The sequence below is a fragment of the Pomacea canaliculata genome, linkage group LG3, assembly GCF_003073045.1.
Source record: "Pomacea canaliculata isolate SZHN2017 linkage group LG3, ASM307304v1, whole genome shotgun sequence".
In the NCBI taxonomy this organism is placed as follows: domain Eukaryota; kingdom Metazoa; phylum Mollusca; class Gastropoda; order Architaenioglossa; family Ampullariidae; genus Pomacea; species Pomacea canaliculata.
This window is the reverse complement of record NC_037592.1, coordinates 17,702,759-17,730,745: the sequence shown is the minus strand read 5'-3', so window position 1 is coordinate 17,730,745 and position 27,987 is coordinate 17,702,759. Positions and strand designations below refer to the sequence as shown.

The window sequence follows — 27,987 nt, the reverse complement described above, 5'->3', positions numbered from 1 at the left end:
TTACATTTATTTATCAGCAAGGCTGTCCGAATAAAATAAGTTTATTTGAATTTGTACAGTATTCACAGTCGTTTTCAGTACTTCTGCATCTGTAAGGTTAACACAACTTCGCAAACTTTGTTCTCTACGAAGCAGAGATAATAATTCATCAATAACATACTCGGTCATTGAACGTTACATGCACATCCACTTGTGACGTCATCTGGAAAACAGTCGTCGCCTCGGACGATGATAGCTGCGTCTTGTAGACACCATCTCCTGCAGCGACAACACTCGCCTTCCTAGGAGAGAGCATCGCCCTTCAGGCAGCACTATTCGCCTGGAGATAGCACTAGTCGCCTGGAGATAGCACTACCTTGTACTTAGCACTAGTTGCCTTGAGATAGCGCTAGTCGCCTTAAGATAGCACTAGTCGCCTGGAGATAGCACTACCTTGTACACAGCACTACCTTCTACTACTAGTCGCCTTGAGATAGCACTACCCTCTAGATAGCACTAGTTGCCTTGAGGTAGCACTACCTTGTACATAGCACTAGTCGCCTTTGTACCAGATAGCACTATATTAGAGGCGGTACTGCTAGCCTTGGAAGGAGAGACTATCCCCTGTAGGTTGCACTAGACACCCTAGAACGAGATAGCAGGATGCTATTCATGTTGGAAGGAAAGAGCAGGAAACACTACTCGCCTTGGAAAGAGAAAGCAGCACTTTATAGACGGCACTACCAGTGGACTAGCCTCAAGTAGTCAAGTAACTAGTCTCAAGTAGTCAAGTAACTAGTCTCAAGTAGTCAAGTAACTAGTCTCAAGTAGTCAAGTAACTAGTCTCAAGTAGTCAAGTAACTAGTCTCAAGTAGTCAAGTAACTAGCCTCAAGTAGTCAAGTAACTAGCTTCAAGTAGTCAAGTAACTAGCCTCAAGTAGTCAAGTAACTAGCTTCAAGTAGTCAAGTAACTAGTCTCAAGTAGTCAAGTAACTAGTCTCAAGTAGTCAAGTAACTAGTCTCAAGTAGTCTCTCACAGACAGCGCTACTCGCCTGGGAACAAGACACAGTGTCTTCAAGACAACACTATCCGTTCGGACAAAAAACATGGGATAGCGTGTGTTGTTGTTTTTTTTTTTTTTGACAGCTACAACCATCTTAACGGTGACATAATGGAATGTTGTAACGGCAAGGAATGTTGTCGTTGGGGGCTAAAGGCTACAGTACACGAGCGCCTCTACTGCAGCACAACATCGACACCGTCAGTCTGCTGGTGTCTGTGTCAGAGAGGTGTAGCTTTGTTGTGTTCAGTACAGGTAGGTATGTACACTTTGCCAACACTACAGTTCACGTAGCAACTGAAGGGTTGGGAGCAGCAGTTACCATGGTAACCATTGAATGATCCTGCATGCGACTCACAGCGATTTCGGCAGAGTTTTGCCCCCCTTTGTTGCCTTTTTTGTTTGCCTCGGGCTGACAACAGGAGCGGGACAAGGGAAGTGGTAGATAACTGGAGTAGAGAACAGCAGCGATGAGTCGTTACTTTGGAGGAAAACCAGGAGAAGCTTACATCAGCCGCGAGGATAGCTCCTACTGTAATGTCCGCCATTACCACCCGCACGAGCGTAATGTCACGTCACGTGACGTAAGCTGACAGCCGTGAGTGTAACACAATGCGACGTAACAGGCGACGGGGGAGTAACACAAGGTGTTTGTGAAGGGAAGTGTAAGGGACTCCGGGCTCTTGTCCGACTGGAGCTGTGGGGGAGCACGGCAATAACAAGTCCACGTGGACATTCCACAAACGTTCGCTTTGACTCGCTGAGCAGCAGCAGCAGCAGCAGTAGCCTCATATTCAAAGCAGGAAGGCACACAGGCCAGATGCGCATGACATGAAAATGTAATAACTGAGAAATAAAAGACTGGAAGAAAGACAAAACACAAAGAAATTCCTCAAAGCTTGCTTTGCAACACCGAGGCAAAGAGCGACAAGTCTGAAAAAAAGAGAAACAAAACATCACGTGCTCAGAAACCAGACAGCAGACAGAAGATCTTCTTTCAGATACCAGACAGAGTTGAGTCGCTAGATATCAGAATCATCACACCTTAGACCACAGAGGCCACATGATCTTTGTGCACTGTCTACAGGTGTACAAATAAACAGTTTATGAGTTGTCGACCTTTGAAGGTAGGTGTCAGATGATAACATGTCGGCATGTATTTTTTTAATCTTCTTAACTTAAAGGAACAAGGGGTGTGAAGGGTAGTCATGCTCAGTGAGTAGCAGTAAATTCCAACACCTAAACATTCATCACTGAAAATATTGAAAATCTCGACAGGAAACAAGATATATCACCAGAGTGGCAAGGTGCGGGATTCTATTGTTAGATGGACCGAGGGGATGACAGGTAACAGTTAATATTAAACGGGTTTTAAAGCAGAAGGTTTTAATGTTAAAGCAGAAGGAACACAACACCTTTGAACATTTAAGAAAAACCGCTAATTGGACCACAAACATTATTCAAGTGAACAAGTTCACTTGACTCAGAAAGAGTCTATAAAGAAAAGTATTGGTTTACCCTGCTAGGATAAGAGTTGGTGAGCCAGCAAGACTGACCAGTGGACTGTAGACACCAAGTAGAAATATCTAAGTTATGCCACCGGACTTTCTCACTACCAGCAGACATCTTGTCCCTCAGTTCAAAGTCTAACAAACCCTTCTTTAGGCATTGAGCTCCTTGTTGTTTGTAAGATCTGTTTGTAATCGAACTTTCTCGCATCTTTCTAAACATGTAGCTATATGTGGGTCCAAGAAAAGTTTTCATTCCGTTCTTGACGACTAATCTTCCAGAAAGAAAAGTTGCAAAGATTTTCTTTGCTGTCTACAAAGGGGACAACGAGTTGCTGGTGGACATTGTGGACTGTATTGCTGACTTCACAGATTCTAAATAACTATAGAAATTCGCCAGGGGTATGAGATTCCTTTGTAAAGAAAGTGGTTGAGCATAGTATGATTCCTATTGTTTAATTGTTATGAATCTTTGTTTACTGTTGGCTATGGTTGTTTGTGGCGCTCTCAGAGCACGGAGACTACAGTCATGGCGAGCTGGACACAAAACAGGGAAACAACTATTACATCGAGTTGACTGGATGAGGACAGCTTGAAGAAGATTGGCAACAGGTTTAACACATAAAAGTATGAGCCTCACAAGGAGCATTGATAGGACGAAGAAAGAAAGAAAACGAAGAAAAACGACTATATAAAGATTGTGAAGTTATTTGAGATCAATGGTCTTGCAGATTGTAGAAGTACAAGACAAAAGGATGTGGCCATCTTAGAGATGATGCGGGCAATTGTGTTCACAGAAGACAGTGGATGTAGACATTGATGATGTGCCGGGTTCTGGACATACAACACCGAGGCTACAACCCACTTAGAAGCTAATGGGGTGGAAGAGTGCAGCGACAGAAGAAACAGGTTGTTAGGAGTTCATGGGCCGGCAATTAGAAATGGCAGAAGACACAGTCTGTGGGGTTCTTAAAAGGTTAATGGTCTTGCAGATTGTGCTGAAGGACACACATGCAGACAGGAGTGATAGATGACAATGGTGAGACATTTTGTGGGTGAAATAAGACAAAGGTTGTCATGCTGGTGAAGGTTAATAGTCTAAGAGAGTGTCGGGATACGAAGGCTGGCTAAGGTTTGTGAAGCTGTTAGTGGTTAATAATTTGTCAAATGTCGGTAATTTTAGACAGAGTAATGCGTTAGTCAGATGGATGCTACATCGAAGAAGCCATAGTACGATCAAAGAGTGGCCTTTGTCTTGGTGGCCGAACCCTGGCTACTGTTTCGCAGGCCGTTATGCTGGCAGATGACTTGCAAGGCGCGACCAGAAGACCTCACCAGAGCAAGGAGCTTTAACGTGGTGGTAACCCTCGGTTACAAGTAAGGTCTCTCACGGAGACAGAATAGTGCATAACAAGATTAAGAACTAGTCAAACAGTCACCGACATCAGGTTGAAAACAAATTTGAGCATATTCGATAACACGTGACTCTTAATGGAGGTTAACCCTGTCAAATAATAAACTCAGCAAGAAGAAGCAACAATACGCACATCACGGTTCGAGTGTTCAGGGTGTAAACATCTGAATACGATAGGTATGGTCATGTGACTGCTGTGGAGGTAGAAGCTAGAAGCCAGTGATCGCGTTCCAGTAGATAAGGTGTATCCCGAAGCCTTACTGCCACCAGATAACAGTTGTCATGTCACGTGCTTTTCACAACTCGTGACCGTCGTGACTGTGAGATCCACCCGACTGCGCAGGTCGGTGGCCACGGAATGAAATCGTCTGTGACAACTTTCCGTCCAGACAGCAGGCTCATCCTTGGGACCAAGGGGCAGACAAGCGATATGAGGTTTCGTAGAAGGGGAGCGAAGCCGATGAAGAGGCCCGTGGTTGTGTGTGTGACCTGGGGTTGTCTGCCGGCCGGGTGCTGTGCAGTGACTTCCAAAAGCAGACGAGGACGCTGGGCGGACTGGCCGACAGAAGGAAGCGAGTCGATGGTCTGCAGGCTGTGGCTGGCACTGGAGACTTGCTGGCGTTGTCCTCACGGCTTCAGGGCTACCTGGGGGACTAGAGGGCAGCACTAGGAGTGGCTGATGAGCCCGAGCAGCTGAAGTATGGCGAGGAACTCATCTCTCTGGATTAAGTTGTCAGCTGTCAATAGATGGCAGAGAGCAGTGAACATTAACACGGGGTGAGCGGTCAACAACAGGTTGTTTATAGAAATAATGTCGTTATCAACCAATGGCAAAGAGCAGGAAACAGTTGTATAAGGGAGTGGGTGTCAACAACAGGTCTCTGACGCACACACACACAAACACACACACACACACACTCTACCTACACACTAGCATCATGCATACCGTTCATGTCGAAGAGACGGAACATCTTCTCGGCAAAGGCCTGCTCGTCCAGGTAGCGCGAGTGCCGCTGCATCAGGCGGTAGAAGGAGCCGAAGGCTCGGTTGGGTCGCTTGGCCACTTCCTGTGGCTGTTCTGCGCACACAAACATGACATCACTGTCAGAGTTCTTCGTAATAGGTGTGGTAGGTAAAGTTCACTGCGAGATATTTATCCCGACCTCTTCTCCCTCCTTCGCCTGCCACCGTTCTCGAGATTCAAGCCTACGAACCTCATCACGAGCAGAAAGAGGTCAACGACACGGACATCAGCATTGTACAGGGACACATGCATGTTATCAATGGAAAAACTGGAATCGTGTGTTAACAAGGTGTTTCTTGTACAAATGTGACGTCACGCTAGACAACTTTCTTTGCACATTAACTCTTGTAGGCGTGTATCTCGAGAACAGAAGAATTAGATTTTAAAGTAAAGAGTATCCTGCACTGAGCTATACTCACTCATTAAAAGAAACAAAAGTGTAATTTAGCTTTTGCTTTTTTTTTTTTGCTTTTAGCAAATCTCTTTTATCTCTAGTGCTCACCCTACATTGGTTTTAGTCTTGATGATGATGATGGTGATGATGGTGGTGGTGGTGATGAAGATAATGGTGATGATGGTGATAATGGTGGTAGTGGTGGTGATGATGATGACGATGACGGTGGTGGTGGTGATGATGAAGGGCCACTGACCTACTGACAGAGGACGGCGTGACGCGCGGCGGTGGGCGGCGCTGGTCAGGGGCGACAACTTGAGGCCGGACACGCTGGACATCAGCACAGATGCGGCAAACAACAGGCACCAGTGGCGCGCACACACTGTCCGCATAGCTGCCACACACACGCCAGGTCAGAGATCTTGAAAAACAAAGACAAATAATAAATGCGAAAAAAGAGTGAGAAACGATAAAGCAAGAAAAAAAAAAGAGAGAAAAGACAGAAAAATGGAAAGTACACAAATCATTGGTACTTAATTTCTCTCCTGAGAATGACAATAAAAGTCGACTAATGAAGTACTCATGAGTCACAAACACGCACATTGATACAGTTTGAGTGAGTGTGAGTACTTGACTGAGGTGAGTGACTGAGTGCCGAGGGTTGACAGGACTGTAGAGCAGCAACTGTTGCCTCCATAACTTCGCCCATTGCGCTATTTACCCGCAACACATTTACGGGATACTTTTCATCTGTGGGTCAGTCTCGGGCCCACCCCTCATGTTTTGATGAAAAACACGGGCAGGCGGCGAGAGTGGCCTTATTAATGTGTGTTTACTTCTCGCAGGAACCTCGTCAGCATCTCGCTCGTCGGCTGCTGGTGGAGGCCCACAGCTGCGTCTGTCTGTAGACATGCGCACTGCGTGTCACAGCGGGGAGCCACGTCTACAAGGAGGTGTTGTGTACCTGGCACACAGCCTGTGTGTGTGTGTGAGACTTTATAAAAACCAACTTTATCTTGTATCATTCTATATTTTGTAGCAGTCGTCAAAAAAAACCTTTCCTTTCCAGTGCGCGTCCTGGAGTATGTTTCAGGTCTCTGATTTTTGTCTTCTTTTAACCTGAAACTCTAATTTTAAAAAAAATCCCTCCATAATATGGGGCTATAAATGTGCTGGGGTCTGCCACACCTGCCCTCACCTACACTGACATATTCGCACGCGCTCAAGCGTACACGCATGATTTGAACTCCAAAACTTGAGGAAAGCAGACAGCGGACGAAGACTACTCATCTCCGGTTGGCGGATCGCGCGAGATGGATGGAGGAGTTGTCAGGCGGAAGTGGAGAGAGGGTGAACAGGACACTGGAATTAAACGCAGCGTCGCTAACTGCTAATGTGCTTTGGCAAAGGATCTTGTGCCTCCATTTCCAGGCCCCCGAACGAATGGAAGGTAGGGACAAAAGTATTGAAGAAACTCGGGAAGAATGAAAAAGTCCTAATGGCGGGTTAGAGCTAGGGAAGGTTAGTTTGAAAAACAAAGATTCCCACACATGAAGGCCAAAGATAAAGAAAATGGTAGAGAAGATACAAGTTGATGATTGACATTGTGAATTTTTTGTTTGTTTGTGGTTGTTAAATAAACGATTGACACACAAGTGTTCAAAACAACACCCTGACCCAGTCTATGGATACCACAAAGTTTCCCTACTTTTTCATTTAAACCTAGGATTTACGGCTTGCTTCTTTCAGAGCCAATTACGAACATCGTTATATTTTAAATTGTTTTTGCAGCTGTCTATATTCCTCCCTTTCCCTTTTTAATATTGTCTACATAAATAAAAAATTTGGATGGTTTGCCATGGAGACAACAACTCTTGTCTTGATTTCCCCATTTTATCTTCGTTTCATAATCACAGCCCAAGGATAGAAAGTGAGAAGGGTGGCCACTGGTGATACAGTCTAGATGACTATCATGTATTGCAGGTGCTGAGGATAGGACCAGGAATAGCCAGTGGCCTAGTCACACGCCGTACGAAGCTGTGGAGGAACAGAGCGAGATTCACAGAGAGACAGAGAGGATTAGTGCCGAGCTAAAATGACAGGAACAGATCCGCCGACAAATCTGTAGTTCAGATTAAGATGATACGGCTGACTCCATTCTGAGGAATAAAAAATTTGAAAACGAGAGATTGATGCACAAGTTGGTGTGGGAATTCAATCTTATTCCGCTTGGGCCGAGACCTCCTCAAGTGGCTGCGGCTGGCCCGCCAGACGCCTGGGCGGGTAGCGCGCTGGGTGGGCGGGTGGTGTGCTGGGTGGGAGGCAAGGGTGCACTCTCAGACTTCTGGGGGACGGGGTAGACCTTCCTCCCACCCACCCCCTACCCACCGCAACTGTAGATGTGGAGTACAGGAGGTGGGAGGGTGGTGTATAGGTCCTGGAGCCATCGACTCCCTGAATATGTCAGGTGCTGAAAGCAGGGTGTTTGTGTGTGCGGGTGTGTGTGTGGGAGGGTGGAGCACCTGGGTATCTCGTCCTTATCGTGTTGTGCTGATCCTCAAAGCCATGTCCGAGTCACTGACCTTACGGAGGTCACAGTTTATACCGAAAAATGTCTTCTATATATATTCTTGTCTTGAGCGGACACACTATTCTATAATATATAATGTATATTATACACTCCCTTGAACAAAGTACTTTGTATACACTACCTTGAACAGACAAAGTATTCCGTATACAGTGCATTGAACAAAGTATGCCTTGTCTTGAGTGAACACTGTACTCCGTGTGACTATCTTGAGCCTTTGGTGGCGCAGTGGCTGAGGTACCTGTCCCTGCCTCTCTCTGATAGTAACACCTGGCTACTGGGCTGACCGTCGGTGGTTGTGTGCGGGTGTCTCCTCCACTTTTCTCTCTCTCTCTCTGTGTTTTTACACCTTAAAAGGCGTGTTCTTGTGCACCTGTCTGTATGTTGGTAAAGCGCTTTGAACCCAACCACCTCTTGTGAAAGTGTCTGTATAAACAGTTCTGTATTATCAGGGGACACACCGTCTGGAGCGGACAACGATTCTAACCCTGACTCACAATTTTCACCGTTCTGGAAAAAAGCTTAAACATCTAACACACTTTGAGTTATTTGCTTATCAGCCTGCAATTGCCAGTCGACAGACACAATCAGGGTAAGAGCAAAATAAATAAATAGCCGGACACCTGGAACACGTTTTTGACTTATCCTGCTGTGATCAGGCAAATTAGATGATAAGTGATAATCTCGTTAGTGTGTTAATTATATATGATAATCTCATTGATGTTATGGGTGATTAGTGAAAATCTCCCTAATGCTATTTATAATTAGTGATCATTTTTACTTAGTAGGATAAATGGTACCATCGCTATAGTAATTAGTGTCTCAGCCTATCATTTGTGCTTCGATCAGTTGTGTAATTAGTGTTGTGCAGGTTGATTTGATTGAGTCTGATTGGCGGTGTCATTAGTCTTTGTTGTTTCGTCTACAAAATCTCGATTGAAATCATAATGATGTAGACAATAGTTTCTACAGCAACAGTAGACGCTATGGCTGTCATATGTACGTAGACATCATAGCCACTACAACGACAGTAGAGGTCCTTGCTATCACATAGAAGTAGACACCATAGGTTTCGCAGACACTATAACTTAGCCATGAGGTAGGTGCCATCATTAGGATATATATTTAATTACTCTCATATTAAATTATTTTTTAAATGGTTCCATGTTGTTAGCAGAACATTATCCGTCTTATTGGATGATGGGACTCAGAGAAGACGATGAGTGAAAAAGATGATATTTACAGCCGAGAATAATCGAGTATCCTGAATATAAAGGACAAGGCTAGTCACGACTGAGGCACTGCATAAACAGGAAGTGTGAGAGAACAATATCGTAGACACGAGCTGTCACTGAACTGTAGGAAAATCACAACCATTCGACGAAAATTACATTTTTCTCGCGCCGCTCACCGGTGATTAGGAACACGACAGGCTCAAAAAACGGAAACCAAAATTACAGTTTCTCTTGTTCTTCCATTCTCTGATGTTCATTCATACACCTTCGATAATGCTCGCATCTTTTCACTGATGTCCATAATCTTCCTTAATGTTCATAATCTTCACTAATGTTCATCTCTCTACTAATCGTCTCTTGCGATGTCGGAGTGTGTGGGAGTGTGTGGTTCATTTTACAGGATCGCCACGTGCATGTCTTGCAGGTACTCGTTGACCTCCCGTGGAGCGCAACAATCGAGGGTCCTGTCGTTTATTTTCTTGTTCTTCACGCAATCAATGACGAAGTAATGGCGAGCTGTCGCTGGCAGTGAGGCAAACATGGCGGCGCAGGAGGACATGTTCACAGTTAACCTGCGATCAATGTGTGGCCGGCCGCCAGGAGCGCTCTCTGCCGGAAGTGTCGTGTTCTCTCGGCCAAGGGAGCTATGTTTTCGCCACTCCACTCTCCTCTGCGACACGCCAGGTAGGTTTTTCTTGTCTGTCCCTCCTGGCTGTCACGTGAGGACAGATTTTAATTTTTATCCTTTCTCTCCCTCCCCCTCCAGAAAGAAAGAATCGTGTACCCGCTGATACAAGTGATGCAGAAAAAAAAAAAAAAAAAGATGCTGAATTTTTTCTGTTACGATTTTTTTCTCGGTGAATATTTTGCTTAGTTTTATAATATCCCTGTATTCCTTGGTGCGCAAATAACACAGAGGGGGAGTGAGAGAGGCTCGTGGAGGGATAGGAAGTAAGTTCTTGAAATTTCCTCTCCCGGCTCTTACTTTTCACATGCGTGCGTGTGTAAAAATATCCGTGCATGCATGCGTGTGTCTGTGCTTTTGAGCTCCCGGTCGTGTGTGTGTGTGTGTGCGAGAGACAGAAAGAAGGGCACGGGAGGAAAGTGATTCAGGTGGAAGGGTAGAGAAAAAATAGTAGGAAAAGAGAGAGAGAGAGAGGAAAAAAAGAGAGGCGAGTTCTTGAGGTTCTCTCTGTCCTGCAAACTTTCTGCAACTCTTCCCTAAACACTCTCTCTAATTCTCTTTCTCAAACAGAGTTCACTCCCCTCCCCCCTTTGGCACCAAATAAGATTTCACTTTCCCTCTCTCCCCAACCTCCCCATGGCCCTCATTATTTCCCCCTACCCTCCCACCACCCCTCTTTTAACTCAAAAGACGAGAAATAGGAGCTGCGACTGTAGGAGTGAATGGCGTCCGTACCCTGCACTACAAGGCTACACGGGGAGGCCATCCAATATTGACTTCCTGCACTCCAGCTTCACCTGTTGTTGGGCTGCAGCTAAAAATAGCCCGCCACGGCTCACTGACAGCACGCGTCCATTGATCTGTCGGCACCAACAGCATGCCAAGTCGACCGTGACTGACAGAACCCGTTGGATGTCTGTGTTGGAGGCGAGGGTGGAGGCGGGTGGATGAAGGGCTGCAGACCGCTCCTCATCCCGCCCTTGTCACCACCAGAGATTTATCTTTCGAATTTGTTGCCTGACCGGCACTTGACGCTGGTCAAAGGAATTTCTTTCACGATCATCGCTTGGGATTTATTATCTCAATTTCTTGCACGATCACCACTTATTTTATCGTGGGATTTTTTTTAAAGTTATCATCATCGGGCGTTTATGGGTTAACCCTCGCAAAAGATTCAAATTAAACTGTAAGTTATTGACAGGTTGGCAGAAAAAGAACTGTCGTTAGTTTGTCATGAAAACGTTTTGCGGTTTAAAAAATAAAATGGGAGATGTAGATGGGAATCGCACGCGAGGTGACCTTAATGATATCTTCTTGCACCATTTAATGACGAGGCGATGTGGAATGTTAATGAGGCGTTGCCATAGTAGAGAGTCTACTTTTGTGAAGTAGGAAATGAGATTTTGAGCCTCCTTTTTTTTTCCAAAAGGTACTTGAGAGGTTTTGTATCTTTCGAGCGGGAAGAGAAGATTTGAGTTATTAGCGTTTGTGATTAATCAGATTCTATCATTAAACAATTTCACACTCGTGTTTTCTTTTAAATGTGGCCATTCCCCGGCGAATTGTGCACCTCATGTCTCCAGACCGTGGAATTCGGATCCACACGCTGCCCAGGTGCCCAAAGAGATCCCTATCTTAGCACAGGTGAGGGAATCCAAGAAAGAATTCACTATCCGTTCGCCATCACTAGAAAAAAAAAATAGTGAAGTGCAGAATACGATCAATCGTAGGACTGGTGTATCTACACACACATCACAGGACTATCAAAGCTCCGATTTCCCTCGACATGGCAACACCTCCACTATCTCAGGATGCTGCTCGCTGCCAGATGAAAGCATCGCCGCTGTCGACTGCCCTCTCCTCTGGTCACGTGTCGGGATGACTTTATCACAGCATCTGGACACATACCTGAATGTGCTGCCCTGTGTCTACAGGTGCTGGTCAGCTCTTGTTACCACTGTACATGTTTGTTTACACTTTGTTTATAACTTTAGTGACTTTTAGTGTTAAAAGATTAAGCAACTTGGAACTGAAGCAAAATTGTTCCTTCATAGTGACATCTCACAAACACACACAGGCATGTAAGCACTCTCTATCACACACACACACACACGGAAAGCAATCAAAACCCCAAGCAAGTGAGCAAACTAATGATAATAAAATATCCTGAGGACAATTTTCATCTTGGAATCCGACATTTACTGTCGCTAAAAAACAAAAGTTAGCACTTTGCCAGGCTGGAAGATGCTTTTGTAACTATTGCAATCAACACGCAGATACCATCCCTCCCCCTACACACACACACACACGCGCGCATACACACTGACAAGAGCACCAAAACAGAAACAAAAGTTGCTTGGCTCCCGGTCACTTCCCTAGCGAAGTGCACGATGGGATTGGACAACTGGAAGAAGAGGTTCAACCACTTAGAAACTTGCGGGGTAGCCTAACCAGCGCAAATTGTCTCGAGTAGTTGTCATGGTAACTAGTTAGAGTGTGCTGCCGACACAAGCCTTCATCTTCGTGTTCGTGACCGCGTTCTTGCCAGAGCTGCACGATGTGTTACAGTGCAGGGGAACGACAGGAAGACAAGCGCGCCCTCTACTCAACACAGATGTACTTCCAAAATGAAAAGACGATTATCTTATCCAGAGAATCATCGCTGTCATCGCCATGTCACACGCGGTTCGCATGCCAGCCGCCAGGCGGTCGTGTGACTGTCCAACAGCGAAGGGGTTAAGCGAGTACCCGGTCCTCGCACAGTCCAGGGGCCGGGGTTCCACCCTTCACAAAGCTCAGCGTGAGTCCACGTCACTCTCATCGCCTGCCTCATCCAGGACGATGGCATCTCTCTGCTTCTGGAAAATTGGTCCTCGCCTTAAAAGCGGATCGAAAGGAGGTGATGGGGCAACCCTTTGAACGGGTTGTGTCGAGAGAGAGAGAAAGTATGTGTTCGGGGGATATGGTGTTGGAGGGTGGTGGGTAGAGACTAGAGAGCGGGTGGGGAGGGGCTGTGTTTGGAAGAACGATTTTCCGTTGTGGGCAGACGGTTTTCAAGTTCATCAAGATGTTGGGAGGCACGCGACGGAGCCGTTTGCCAGACAGGTGTGCTTATCACCCGTGATGACTACCGCTAGCGGGTTAGTTTGGTTGGAACAGGTGCACGTTAGGGGTTAGCGCCGTGTAAGCCCTCGGATGAACAGTTCTCGCCCAACATCTCGCTCTACGGCAGGGCACGGGGCAGAGACAGACAGAGCGAGAAGGGAGAAAGATGGCCGGACATACAAAGAAACAGGTTACAATAATTACAGGATAGTTACTGACAATACTTACAGAATAATAACTGACTATACTGACAGAATAATTACTAATAAAATTACTGAATAATTACTTGGAAAGGTTATTGAATTATTACTGAATAATTACTGACGATAATTACTGATTAAGGATTACGGACAATATTCACTGACAATAATAATTAAATAATTGCTGAATACTGCTGAAACGAAGCAGCTAAGTAGTGAACATCGGGTCTTAAATGTTAGAAGACATCGGACATGTCGTTACAAGATACGTCGTCAAGCAGCATCACAATCTAGAGATGATCGCTCGTCAAAGGACTGCAATATCTATTATAAATATTATATCTATCATAAACGGCCTCTCAACTTCCTCTCGCATACTTTTGACTGCAGTGAGTTTCTTTGCTTTTATTTATTTAAGAAAAAATCAAGTCGTCTGCCAAAGTCCAAGAGATCTGGTCATGTACATTATTCTGGAAACCAGTGAAACAATTCTCGCTTTACGGGCGCTTGGTGGCGCAGTGGGTAAGGCCCCTGTCACCACGAGAGTGCGAATAAGGTGTCGTGAGTTCGTATCTCGGCTCCGACATAAATTTTCTCGCTCTGTATTCTGACACCGGGCTGACTTTCGGTTATGCTACATAACATGTACCTTGAAATAAGTTGAGGTGTGTGTCACGTGGGTAGCATTCACACGGTCTGGGGCCCTTTGTGGTGCGAAGAAATATTATATACTTAAACACATTTTAAAATGAATCGTATTTTCTGTCATCACAGACTCAAAAAGAATTCTGCAGACAGGAGGCTCTATAGACAGAGACAGCAGAGCAGCTGAATAAAGAAGTTATGAACTCTGTATAAACACTGAGACTGACATTTGCTAGTTCCGTCCTTGTTGTCCCCAGGCCGTTAGTTATTGTGGCTTTGAACATCTTGCTGTTGAGAAATTTATTAACACGCGTTTTCACTTTACCTTTCTCAAGATTATGATACTTATTTTTTTTTTACAGAAGTTGAAAAAAGAATCCCATTATATTTTGTCATGTTTGTAATGTCCAGTACAGAACTCGTGTTTTGGATTGTTGTAATTGTTGTTGTTTGTTTGTTTGTTTGTTTTTATGTACTCTGTCTCGAGGAATTTTTTTCACTTTTCAAGATTCCGACATATTTTTTCCAGAAGAGTTTAAAAGAAACAAGAATCCGATTAAATGTTGTCATGTTTGTCATTTTTTCCCCTGTGTTTTGATATTTCCTTTTTTTTTTTTTCTCTCTCTCTCTGCGCGCCCACATGTATTTGCGTGTCAACAGCGCGCGTACACAAACATTCTATTCTATGATTTATTTGCTATTAATGGTTTATATCAAACGTGCAGCTCGCTTTCTCTATATATTTATTTCTCAATCATCACTACAGTATTTGATATCATGATGTCTTAATTGCCGTATTTAAGCTCCTACATCATCTTAAATGTCTTGACAGTGACATCCAATATTATTGTCTAAAGTCTGTCACTACAGCCATTGCTGTTGGTCATTCATTTCCTGTTTAGTTTGTTCCCCTCACACCTCCTCCATACTTCCTTCCAAACCTCCACAAGTAGCAAGATCAGCACCGTGCAGAAAAAACAGTAAAATCAACAGGTAATGACAGTAGACAGTGGACATCACACAAAATAAAATATTTAATGTGTGGGTGGTGAGTAGGTTCTAGCTTGAACCATGCAAAGCAACAAGACCTCTTTTCTTCTAACTATTATTAGTATAATTATTACATTTAGAAAATGTAGGTTAGAGAGCATAGAATTTCCTGTGTACAGAAACCTGGAGAACGTAGAAATACAGATATAGAGAAAGCTAAAAATCATATAAATAAATAAAATAATTATAAACAAGGATAAAAAAAACTTCAAAACATGGAGAAATCTGAGGGAAAGAGTCCCGGGACACTTGAATTGACAGGTGCTTCTCCTGATGTTGGTGCTGGCAATGGTGTACTCGTCTGCTGCGGTTGCTCTATCAACCGTCTGCCAGTGGCTGGTGTAGGACTCGTGCCGCCAGACCCGAGGTTCAGGCCTCAGTGGCAAGGGTCTGCCGCGGAACGCCGCGCGGCGAGAGAGCGGCACGGAGGGGCAGGCCCCCGCAGACCGGATGCGAACCAGCGTAACAAGCCGCTGGCACCCGGCACCCGACAGTAATTAGAGCCAGCCACTGCAGCCGAGCGTAAGAAAATGAAGAAATTCAACTTTTTACCGAAAACCTTCTGGCGGCACAAGTGGCAAGTGACGGAAGCTTTCGAAACCCCTCCCACTCACGGAGAAGTTTGTGTACCTGGGCAGGCGGTGGGTAGATGAGGGGTACCCGGGCAATCAGTCGGAGGATAAAGCTGAGGGGTACCTGAACGGGCGGGGGAGGCTGTGAATGGGGAAGGGTCCTGTGCAGACCTGAGAGTAAATGAACTGTTGTGGGGTGGGGTGAGTTGGTGGGGTGAGGTAGGTGAACGATACCAGCATTCTGCAAGTAAGAGCGAGACTTTGTCTCCAAGCATCTTCGTTATGCCAAGCATGTGAGAGCCGGCCGCTACTTCATTTTGTATCATCTGCGTTGTCAGACCACAGCCAGTGTCATAACATGTCATCTGTGCTATAGTGTATAGCTATATAGCTATAGCCACACAGCTAGTTTCATGTCATGTCATTTGGTGAAGGGTTTTCGTCTCGCTGATATAAGTACTTATCGTGCAAAATCGGCTAAGAATGAGTAAAAAAAAAATTAAATAATAAATCCGGAAAAAATAAACTAAAGAGAAATAGCTTGAAAACAAACAGAACAAACCTACATCACAGTTGCCACATTTTTTACTGTTTGTCGGGTAATGTCTAAACTGTTAGCAGCAAAGGAAGTCACCTGTAAGTGGCTCGTCTCGTCTGTGTGGAAAGCTGAGGCCAACCCCCTACTTTCCGTTAAGTGTAGATATTCACCCGGGAGTTCTCTCCCTACAACACTCCCTCACCCTGAGTCGGTGTCGAACCGGCGACCTTCTACCTTTCTACCGAGCACACTATTTGTACACACGTCTGCTGTATGCTTGGCTTACTATTTGTACACATGAGAAAGACAGCTGGATGCACACACCATACACATTCAGACCTAAACATCAGAATGGCTAATGTTTTCTTTCTGCTTGTAAGTGTGAATAAAAGCTTCAGCTTCCATCAGCAAAGCTTCGATGTTATGTCATAGTCATCATTACTCATCGTCATGCCGCTGATAACATTACTTCTAATTGCACTTAGGTGGCGATGAAGAAGGAAAGAGAATTGATTACGATTGCCTTTCTGTCTTTCAAAGAAGACCCCAGAGGTTTTCTAAACAATAAACAGGCCAGTCTCATGGGTAAAGACATTTGTTTTGCAAGAAAAGTGTCCACCCATGCTACAAGAAATTCCAGCACTATACACTTTTACAACCAACCAACCAACCAACCAACCAACCAACCAACCAACCAACCAACCAACCAACCAACCAACCAACCAACCAACCAACCAACCAACAACCAACCAACCAACAACCAAACAAACAAACAAACAAACAAACAAACAAACAAACAAACAAACAAACAAACAAACAAACAAACAAACAAACAAACAAACAAACAAACAAACAAACAAACAAACAAACAAACAAGAACCCTTAGACACCAAGACAGATCAATGGGTTGACGAGTCCCAGCACATCCACGGACTTTGAAATGTCGGATGACCCTCAACCTTAGACCTTCCTATTAACATAACGAGACAGCCGGATGACCTCTGACCCTGGACCTAGTCAATAACACAACCTAGAGACTCGGGTGGGTGGATGGGAGGAACTGCTGCGGAGTCCGTAATGACAGACCGAAACACCTGCTTCGTTTTTCTGTTTATGAGACATTTTCACTGCACTCCACGTTCACCTCGAGCTGGAAAAACGGTCTGATGCACACTTGTTGGAAAAGAGCCCATGTCGATCTGTTCTCAAAAAAAAAAAAAAAAAAAAAAAAGCAAGAGAAAGAATAAATTCACCCCACCTAACAACTGCAAACAAACTCGTCACCTTGTTTTTCCAAAGGTGGAGGCAGGCTCGGCGAGATCCATGGCAGAGCGCGCTGTCAATAAACATCTGTACAACACACCAGGGTGACTGCAGACACCAGCAACACCATGTTGTCAACAAATATATGATCATGCCTTGTCAGTAAAAGTGATAAACATGCACACGTTGTTAGTAAACTAGTAAACATGATACACATACACCCGTCAGATACACAAGTACAACAGGAAACATGTAAATAAACAAAGGAATGTGTTAACCACTACACGATTCTCCGCGTTGTTAGTAAACACGATAAACATTATCTGTTTCAGCGAGTAAAACATTATAAACCCTTTCCTCAATCCCTAACTGTTCTGTCGTGTAAAATATGTAAAGAAAACGGATTTCATGTGGATACACCTACTGACAGATACCAGGTGGAGGATTGTGCACACCCCATAATCCAACCATTGTAATGATGGAATCGCCAAGATGCAGAAAAGAGTATAGAGGAAACACCATAAATTAATTACTACATTACTGTCGAGTTTAATGGCAGGATGGCATTTCTCGCTTCCACAATCTAATATTGGAAGAAGATATCAAATCACATTGTAGGAACAACAAACTTCTGGAAATGACTGTGAGTTTTGTTTTTACTCTATCCATTATTTTTTTTTTTAGATATGTGAAGTTAAAAAAACCCACCTGAAACAATACCTATTATTGGTGCTATTGCAGTGGTGGTGGTGATGATGATGATGATGATGATGATGACGATGATGATGATGATGATGATGCACGCGCACTTCCTCTGTGTGCCCCGGCGCGTGCTGCTCCCCGCACTGGTTGTGCCCCGCGCCTCCCTGCTTCCTGCCCCACCGCAGCTGAGTCACTACAGCTGACAGCTGACAACTGCTCGTGCTCGTCACGATTTAAAAAACTTATTTCATTTGATTTTATTTATTTTAGCAATTTTTTCCTTTGCCGGGGTGGAGAAAAAAACAGTGTTTTCGTCTTCTTATCATCGCGGAGACAAAACAGTTTGAAGAGCTTGCTACCGATTTTTTAACGTGTTTACTCGTCGCCTCCTCCCCCGCCCCGCTCTCTGTGAGAGACAGAGACAGAAAGAGAAGGAGACGAAGACAGAGAGAGAGAGAGCCTATTCAGCAATTATCTAAACATATTTCTTCTGTGTTCATCTCTAAGACAATGGCCGAGGGACACACACACATACACATACATACACGCGCGCGCGTTGCTAAACTCGCAGGCAGACTCACCTGTGTACCTCACACATTCAGCGAGATGTATTCAGCAGTCAGGCTCCGTGGAGCTGACCAGAAAATTTACCGTCAGTGTCAGTGCGAACGTGAGATAAGATCCCTGCCAGAGCTGAGGCGACTTGCTTGAAACTCTTTTAATGTCTCTCTTTCTCTCCTTGTACCTAAGTGCATGTGTGTGTGTGTGTGCGCGCGCGCGTCTGTATATGCGTATATGTATATGCGTAAGTGCATTTGTGTCTATGTATATGCGTACGTGTATCTGTGTATGTGTCTATGTATACGCATCCGTTTATCTGTGTCTATGTATACGCGTACGCGTGTGTGTATGAATCTATGTATACGCGTACGTATGTATGTATATACGTCTATGTATACTCGTATGTGTATCTGTGAGTGTTTATGTATACGCGCTCGCGTGTCTGTGTGCCCTCTTGTACAAGTGTTTACTCCGTGTAACGATAAGAGTGTCAATTATTTGTCCATCGCTTTCCCCCAAGTAAATTTATGTTTTCTCCTCCAGCTTTCCGATTCTTCATTTGTTCCATCTGCAAACATTTGGCTTTGCCGCTAATGTCTGACTGTAGACCTTTTTTTTAAATTTATCCTTCGCTTGTTCTCATCTCATTCTTTTTGTCTCTCGCTTCTTACAGTATACTTTTGTACACCTTTCCTCTTGTCTTAGTTCCAGGTTAATTTATTTCGTATCTTTTGCTCATTCTCGTTTCAATCTGCTCCGTTGTTTACACATTATACATATGTCCATGTTTTTGTTTTTTTATCTTGTATACTTATCGCACAGATTGGATGCTGTGCACGTTAAGTAAAAGTTGTTATCATTCAAACTTTCATTGTTTTTAAGCCAAGCAGTCGGCAGTTTTAGCTTCGTGACAGGAACATCTAACATCTGTTTTCTTTGTTCATAACTGTCAGCAACAGCAAAAGCCGCAGCCAATGGTGGAGCCAGTTGTCTACTGATATACCAGCCACACTTACAGCCAAGCATCCGGACCTTGCACCGGGCCCAGCAACTACCCACTTATTTGTTGCATCTCGCAAAAGGCCAGCAGCCGACATCAGCGGTCTGGCGACAATGCCGGACCAGACGCGGATGGACAGAAGGAAGTATGGGATGAGATAACTCGCACCACACACGGCTACTTCCTCCCTCACAGAAGAGCAGGTAGCCGCTGGCTAGAGAAGGCAGAACATCCTCTTGTTCTCATATCCCATTACCACCAACATGACCTCCGGGGTTGTACGGTAAACAACTGTTTGATGTGACTGAGACAAATGGCAGTAACGGCCTCGGGCCGCAGACGAACGCAGCCTCGCTTTGGCTGCGAGACCTGTCCGTGCACGCGCCAGGCAGCAACGGCACGTAAAAGTCTGTTAATTACTAAACACAGACAATAACTGAGGAGGACCGAATGAGACAGATTTCATCTGTACCCAAATGCACCGGGTCTTTTTGCCCTCCATAAATATTTCATACTGTCGAAATCGCGAAAGACGAGATGGCTTAAAGCGAACAGCGCCACAGCAAACAAAAACCTCTTTCTTGCATTGCCAAAAACCTTTTTATCATCCCACAGAACAGACATCACTAAAAACTTATTAGAATCACAGAGTACAAACATACCACTAAAAATAAAATTATTAGAAGGCCACGAAAACCGGATAAACGAGAGGAACAATATGGTGTGTACCACATAACTGGTTATACAGACTGTGTATTACATATTGTGCACTAGATATTTCAACAACACTATACGGTGCTATCTATATGGCTATAAATACTATTATGGGCTAATATAATGAATAGTTCATAGTGTACGACGAGACTGACTTCCAAATTTATGAACTGTGTTTATTTTCATTTACAGATAATTTGTAGAGAGCATATCTGTGATATAGTTTCTGTTCTTTTCCAAAGAAGAGACATTAATTCTCATTCCTGACAATAAAAATATTTTGAAAAGGTTCTGCGTTCAGTTTTCGTACACAATGGAGAGCTCCCATCCACACACACACACAGACACACTCACACACACAGACACACTCACACAGTCGCTGTCTGTCCATCTCAGTAAGTACAATAGGTGTACATCACAGGAGACCAACTGTATAACCGTTTCCGTCACTGTTCACACACAACCTGCGCCGTGAAACTGTCCCCAGTGGCCTCCATTCTCTCGCACTTAAATATCTTTAAAAACAATCTTTTTTAACCCGTAGACAGTTTCCAAACTGAATGCACCTAGCCTACATCACCTGGGAATCATCCAGGCCTTCAGGCCCACATCAAACATGGGGCTTTCTCGCGGCGGGCTCGGAGTACGCTATAAACTTTCTGTGTCTGCAACAACTGTCTCAGCCCTTCTGCACCTGCCTGTCGGCGAGCGTCCCACAAAAGCATCTACACCTGTTTGCAGACCTTGCTCTCTTGCCAGCACTTTCCTCGACAGTTTTTCTCTCTCCAGCGGACTCTTGATCGTCCTCGCTGATTCCCACTTCGCCTCGGTTCTTGCTTGGAATCATTCTCACTTTGCGCCGTTCCCAAATCGTTCCGTACGAGTGGCGTGTGGCCGAGGGACTGTGGCACATCACCGCCGCCTGTGTGCACGTGCAGGCTACGCGCAGCTCCATTGAGCGGTGTGTACTCCATTCATATCCACCATCCCGCATTCCTCCGCTCATCTTTTTCTTCTTTTTCTAATCTCTCTCTATCGCTCGCAGCGCCAATCAGTGACGAAGGCACTTTGCTTTCCATGCTCCAGCTTTCTCAATAATTTACTTTCTTCAACCGAAAGAAGGCGAGATAACATCTAGTCGTGCGTCTGCAATATTTTAATTAGCTGCAAGGTAAGCTCTTCAGAGACAGCCCCTGCGCCATGCTGACAACCCTGAAGAAGCTGTTGTCGCCAGAAACAGTCCTTGTACCCAATATCCACATCAAACCCGGGTATACCCGGTATACCCATCATGCCGTTGAACTGCAGTAAAAGTTGCTGCTTCCATAAATCTGTGTTGTATTAGTGGCAACGATGTCAATACAAAAAGTCAGGTCGTGCGTGCAGTGGTTTACGGATGTATATCGCAGATACAAAGGAAAGCAAAAAGAGGAGATAGAAAGAGAAAAGAGATTGAGACAGAAGGTTGGAATGTGAAAATAATGGGGCACACGGGTGCAAGGTGGTAAGAGAATGAGACACAGCCATAGAACACGAAGAAAACAGAGAGAGTGAAAACATGAGAAAAGGAGAATGTGGAAAAATGAGAGATGGAAATTGTGAAAAATGGGACAGAGAGTGGAAATAATGGGACAGGAAGAGTAGGAAAACAGAACAGAATTCTCTAATGGACAAAATAAAATTGAACAGAGTGGGAACTGAAAAGAGAATGAAGCCCTGCCTGATGTGTAGTACAGGGTGATGTGGACATCAACAAGACCTTCAGACATCAGGGTCCAGGTAGAGCCCCAGCGGGTGGGTGTCCTGTGGTGCTGACGACAAACGGTAGGGTCCCTGTCTCATCTTGTCGTCCAAGCTGGTGCTCCGCATCCTTCATTGAGTCTGTCATTGCCACCGTTCAACGAAAACACGTTCCTCTTCAACTGTTATCTTGAATTCGCCTCTAACAGACGAGTTATCTCCCCCTCCTTCCTGAACTCCGTCTACCTGTTGATCGTGAAACTGAGAGTGTGTTGTACTTTTTTCTCTGTCTGTAATTACATTAGGGTCTGGAGACAGTCGGGATACCAAACACTTCTTGAGAAAATGAATGCTTTATGTTTTGTTTGAACTTGATAACTCAGTAAACTCTTGTAAAAAAAAAGTTTTTTATTTTAGATAAGTTGTTAGTTTTGTTTGTAACTTTTGAAGTGACATCCCTTAGTGGCCACGCAGCAGTCAGCATCAAGACTTCTCGCACATTCTACACTTTCTTTAGGCGTTGAGCAGTGAGCTGGATTGCCTTCTGTGCTTCCTCCAACTTAGAGACGTTGGTGTCGAGTCATCGTCGTCTTACTTTTGTCCTGAGAGGGACGAGCGGATAGCTGAGGAATCAGCGCGAGGGCGTCCGAACCCAAAGGCGGACTTGGTTTGATACGCGTGTAACGCAGCGGTCGTACTCCAGTACACCCAGCAGTGAACTGGCCTCTCGGATTAATACCTCGTCTCTATCGGATGCCGAATTGGTGGTACTACTTCACCGTTGCTGTTTGACTCTTTTCCAACCCGTCATATCTAGATGTCTCTATCTCTTTATTATTATCCGAGATCAGTTTGTTTTTCATTACTCGGCTTTCTCATGTTCTTTTCGTATAATCTGCTTTATATCACCACGAAAACCGCCGGCGACTGGAACTATTGACTACTGTCGAAGTCTGTCAGGGTTAATTCCAAGACGAATGTTCCCTCTTGGTGAGCACAGGTCGTATGAAAAGATGTCAACAGTCATTACAGTCAACTGTATTTTTGTTACATCTCAACACTGTCATGTCATCTCAGTGCTTCCTCGGGTGCTTGAAGCAATGGTCTGTCAGTGCAATGTGCACTCATCTACATTAACAATTATCATCTTAAGCCCGTCTGCACACCGCATGTCGCTTAGCACGTCTGCACACTGTCGCCAATGTTAGGGACGTGACGCATGCGTATATAAGGCTATATTTATCCCAGAGGGCAGTTAGATGCAGGTCTGTATGAAAGCACAACAACCAAACAACAATACTACATTCATATTCTCTTTTCTGAAGAGACTCATACAATCGTGGTTCAGGTTTTCGAACGTTAGCATCCTCCCACCATCACACCAACAGACATCGCTGACAGCATCAACATAATCGCCACACGACGAAAAGTTTCTGATACAATAGTCGGGCAATATCCACCACGTGAAGTGTGTTGCACAAACTAAATTAGCCAGTGTTAGATGTAAATTTGCCAGTGTTATCTATAATTTGCCAGTGTTATCTATAAATTGCCAGTGTTCGCTGTAAATTTGCCATCGCAACTTCACAGAGGTGTTTGTGAATGAGGGGACGGGGGACAGTGGAGACGCCTGTCCAGTTAGACCTAATCATTTTTCTTTCACAACTGCCGGACTTGTCTAACAAGAAGCAGCTCCCTGTTTGGACGGGTGTAAGATGCTATCTGAGAGTGCTCTATGGCTGTTTTGCTGTATCAGTTGTCTACCACATAGACAAGCCCCGAAGGAAAATGTGTAGACAGTAACGAGGTGGAGACTGTGCAAATTTATGATAGACACATCGTCAAAAATGGTGTAGACATGTGAAACAGAACGAAATATCCTTAAACACTGTAGAGACATAATGGAAGGTACCATCTATAAAGTGGAATAGACATACCAATAGATATACCAACAAAGATGTAGACATTTCGTAGGAAGGCGTGGCAGAGAATGTAACATACTGTTTGTATACACCTTAAAAGTAGAGGCGCCCCTTACAACATCGTGAAGCAAAATGACAGCTCATAGACATCACGAAGTAGAAATAAAAGCATCTGGAAACAGGTAAAAACTTAAGGAAACGGTAAAAAGATAAGACAAAGAAGGAACAGAATTAGTACAAAGTCAAGAAATATCAATGACAAGACAGTTTGACACTCATCAAATTAAGACATGAGAAATGTGGTCGGATAATTAGTCACCACGACGGATGAAGACCCAAACCTCTTTGCATGGATTTCCAACAGGTAGAAGAACCCTCGGCCAACTCTCGCAAGTCTTTCAAAACGACCCACAACTTACTGTCAGGTCTCCTCTCTTTGTAGTGAACAAGACAATGGTGTTAGTAAATTAGTAGCACCAGTCGCTTACCTTTCTCGAAAAATCTTGTTCTTTCAACCGGGAATCTTGGTAAGGCAGGTGGCGTTCAAAACCCAGAGGCAAAACCTCTCGACTGGAGAAGGCATTGCTAGTCCATAACCCTCTTCTTTAACAGAGCCTTAGCTTTTTCGGGGTTTTAATAACTTTAGCCTTATGAAGGACGAGCTGAGAGAGCGAGCGAGCGAGAGAGAGAGAGTGAGAGAGAGATGGTTGAGTGGGCGGATGGGTGGGGATATGATCAGTGGGTGTAGAGGCAGCACGACTGTTGCGGCAGCTGAGGTCGGCCTGCGGTGAGCCCGCCAGTAGCATTGCGCGCTTGGCGTACTGCCTGTCTGTACGGGAGTACGGGTGGTCATTATTACCTGGTCTCGGGTTTGTTTCCTCCGCTTTTCCCCCTCCCATGGCAGCCACGGTGCCGTCGCGTTTGCAGGGGTGGCTACGGCAACAGCAGCACCAACAGCAGCCGCTCCGCCAACCCACGAGGACTTCAGGCGCCATGTTGGGTGTCGTGGGGGGTAGGGGGGTGTACGTTGGGCCTGTTGTCTCCCGGCAGGTGACACGTTGGTGTGTCTTGTTGGTGACACTTCCATGAGTTTCGGTTTTAGTGGTGACACTTCCTGGTGTGTTTGATCTGTGACACGTCCATGTGTCTTTTCTTGGTGACACTTCCGTGTGTCTTGGGACAGAGTGCTGGCATCTGCATCGGTCCACAGCATTGGTCCTGAAGATGCCGAGCTTTGCGATGTACACCAAGTGTCGCTGGTCTGTAAAAGTCACGATGAGTCGCATTCTCTCCCGGCACTGATGATGCTCACTGATGCTGATGCAGACTGCAATTATTAAAGGTTGCTCTGCCTGTCTCCTGTTGTGAGGGAACACTGTCTCTCAGGTGTGATAAGCTCGACGAGTGGAAAACCTACACTTAACTACAAAATTTAGTTGGAGAATACCATCCACGTAGTTGCTGTAATGTGATATATATTTCATTACATATATATATATGTGTTGAATTGTTCGATTGTTGTCACGTGTGTGTGTGTGTGTGTCCGCGCGAGGAAGAGAGGTGGGGTGAAGGGCAGAGTTTGCATACCATGTGTTTAATTAGAAACTGGTAGTTACCCATCCTTGATTAGCTGAAATAATCTGACAATATTTTAAGATTTAAAGCACCAAGGCTGGCAATATCCATGTGTGCACGTTTGTGGGCTCTCGTGCTTGAGTGTGTAAATATGAACGTGGAGCAAACACAATGACAAGCTTGTAACAGAATCGCTAAATAATGGTGAAAATTCAATTTTTAAAATTTAAAGTTAAAGTAAACATTATCACACCGCTCCGACAGACATGTTGCTAAGTGGTCTGTCAGATCATTTACATCTCTTGTACAGACACACTACAGACACTCCTTCCATTGTCACAAGTTCTCCAACAGTCTCCCCACCGTCCTTACCATGACTATACAGTCTCACACCATGTCTGACTACTATCACACTTAGTCCATCTTCTCACTTCTACATTCTCAAACGGATTCAACAAACGGATCTGTCATCACTTGTCTGAGTCTGTACAGGGTATTGCGACTTTGCTGACCTCTGACCTCAAGGAACCTGCGGAATCTGACCAGGAGAAGACGAGAGACACATCACGGACTCTCAGCCAGAGTAAGTCAAGTGTGCTCTCCATCATCTCGAGGTCTCATCGTGGCAACGAGGTTCTGAGTGTGTGGTTGTGGCTTTCTCACCACCGACTGTACCCTGCACTGCAGAAACCATTACGAAAGAAATTCGCCTAATCAACCTCGGGGCGAGGCAGGGGGCAAGTGCGGGAGGAGGTGGTAGGAGTGTGTGTTTGGGAAACAAAACACATTGGCAAATGTTCTGGAGCTGACAGAAAAGTGGGAGCAGGAGTGATATTATGTATTATGTTGTAAGCTATTATACAATATTACTTCGTTCTAGACATACTAAATTGATGTAAATATTTATAACCAGAAAAGAATCAGAAAAATATTCTTGAATTGAGCACTGGTGGGTGTTACAATATGTTGAATGAGGATGCTGATGATGACGACGATAACGACAAATAGATGATGATGATAATGATGAGGATAAGGATGAGGATGAGGATGAGGATGAGGATGAGGATGATAAGTAAGATTAAGGAGTAAGAGGCATAGTGGGCAAACATCAACATCCAGACGAACTGCAGGTAGCTGCTGAATAGTCACCAACGTAGCCACCCAGTCTCGTTGGAGACCGGTCATTTACGAAGAAAGTTTCTTTTTTCAGAATCTTCTTGTACGTGGAGAGAGGGTCATTAAGTACACGAGATAACAAAAAAAAAAAAAAAAAAAAAACAGTTTGTTTTTCTCCCACTAAAAGACATCCAAGTGCAGAAATGTTATCCTTTGATGACACGACGCTGCGGACGCCGCTTTGTCTCTTTGCCTTCTGGTGCACGACTGGTGCTCACCATGCACACCTAGCAACTATAACAACTGTGCATAGTCAGTCTAACAAGTGCTCTAACATAAAACATACAACACACCTCAGGATTTCGACATTTTCCACATCACAATCTTTACCTTCGCGAAGTGACTGGCAAGACCACCTCAGTCCTGTCCTCCTGTCCTCCCAGCCTTGACACACTTCGTGCTGTCCATTCCTGTCCACACTAATTAACAGGTTGTAATCAATGAGCCGATGTCGTGCCAATAAGCCATAACACCAAAGAATGGTTATTTCCTCTTGAAGCACTGTTGTTAAGTTCTTGCTATTTTGCTCAGTGTGCAGTTTCTGTTCTCTCTTGCAGATGGCGCCGTGGCTCGGTGGGAGCGAGAGACGGATAAAGTTAAAGGTGAGCAGAGAGGAAGAGTACTTTGCAGCTGACAGAACGTGATGATGTACAACACACGGAAATATCACAATATATGTTTATGACCAATCCCGTGGTGTTGTGTTTCGTGGTGAGAATATTATCTCTTGTATAAAACAATAGTTTAATGTCACGGGATCGTTTGCTGACATCAATGGTAACCACACAACCCTGGGTGTAAAATACACGGCTATTCCATGACACCAAGGGGCATCAGTAAAGACAATGTACACACTCAAGAACTGAGTCATTTGAGGGAATATATCTAATGATATGGTCACACCTTTGGTTTTATACTGCGGTGACCATTCCATAGAATCCGCCAAGAATCGTCCTTCACTAACTCCTCAGAAAAGACAGAAAGAATTCATTCTTAACTTGTAGTTCTCAAAATCAGCACTTTTAAAATATCTGTAAGATATAAAATAAAATTTGCAATTTTGCATCTGCTGTTGTTTCAAATATTTCAAGAAATATGATCACAAAATTCTCTTTGTTAAACTTGTCTTACTTTTCCTAAACCGTCAGGATTTAAGGTGTCATCGAGAATGCCAAATACATAACTTTAAAGTTTAAAAGTTTTGATTACAGATTTTTGTAACAAAAGAAATTGAAGGAAAAAGTTTGAAAAGTTATTACAGCCGGCATAAGATATGGCTTAAATCGTAACCATATAGGACCGGCTTTTGCTTCTCGCTTCTGATGATGATAAAAAAT

At 44.5% G+C, this 27,987-nt stretch overlaps 1 long non-coding RNA gene across 2 annotated transcripts; it reads right to left on the bottom strand.

The window, feature by feature from the left end:
- Positions 1–25,186, bottom strand: LOC112560731. 2 transcript variants are annotated; one of them, XR_003098578.1, is made up of 4 exons: positions 24,388–25,186; positions 5,637–5,801; positions 4,909–5,040; positions 1–4,699 (listed from the first exon to the last, which is right to left on the bottom strand). It is a non-coding gene; the product is annotated as an uncharacterized LOC112560731 (long non-coding RNA). The 2 variants fall into 2 exon arrangements; XR_003098577.1 differs by having other exon boundaries at positions 5,637–5,774.
- Positions 25,187–27,987: the final 2,801 nt, after the last annotated feature.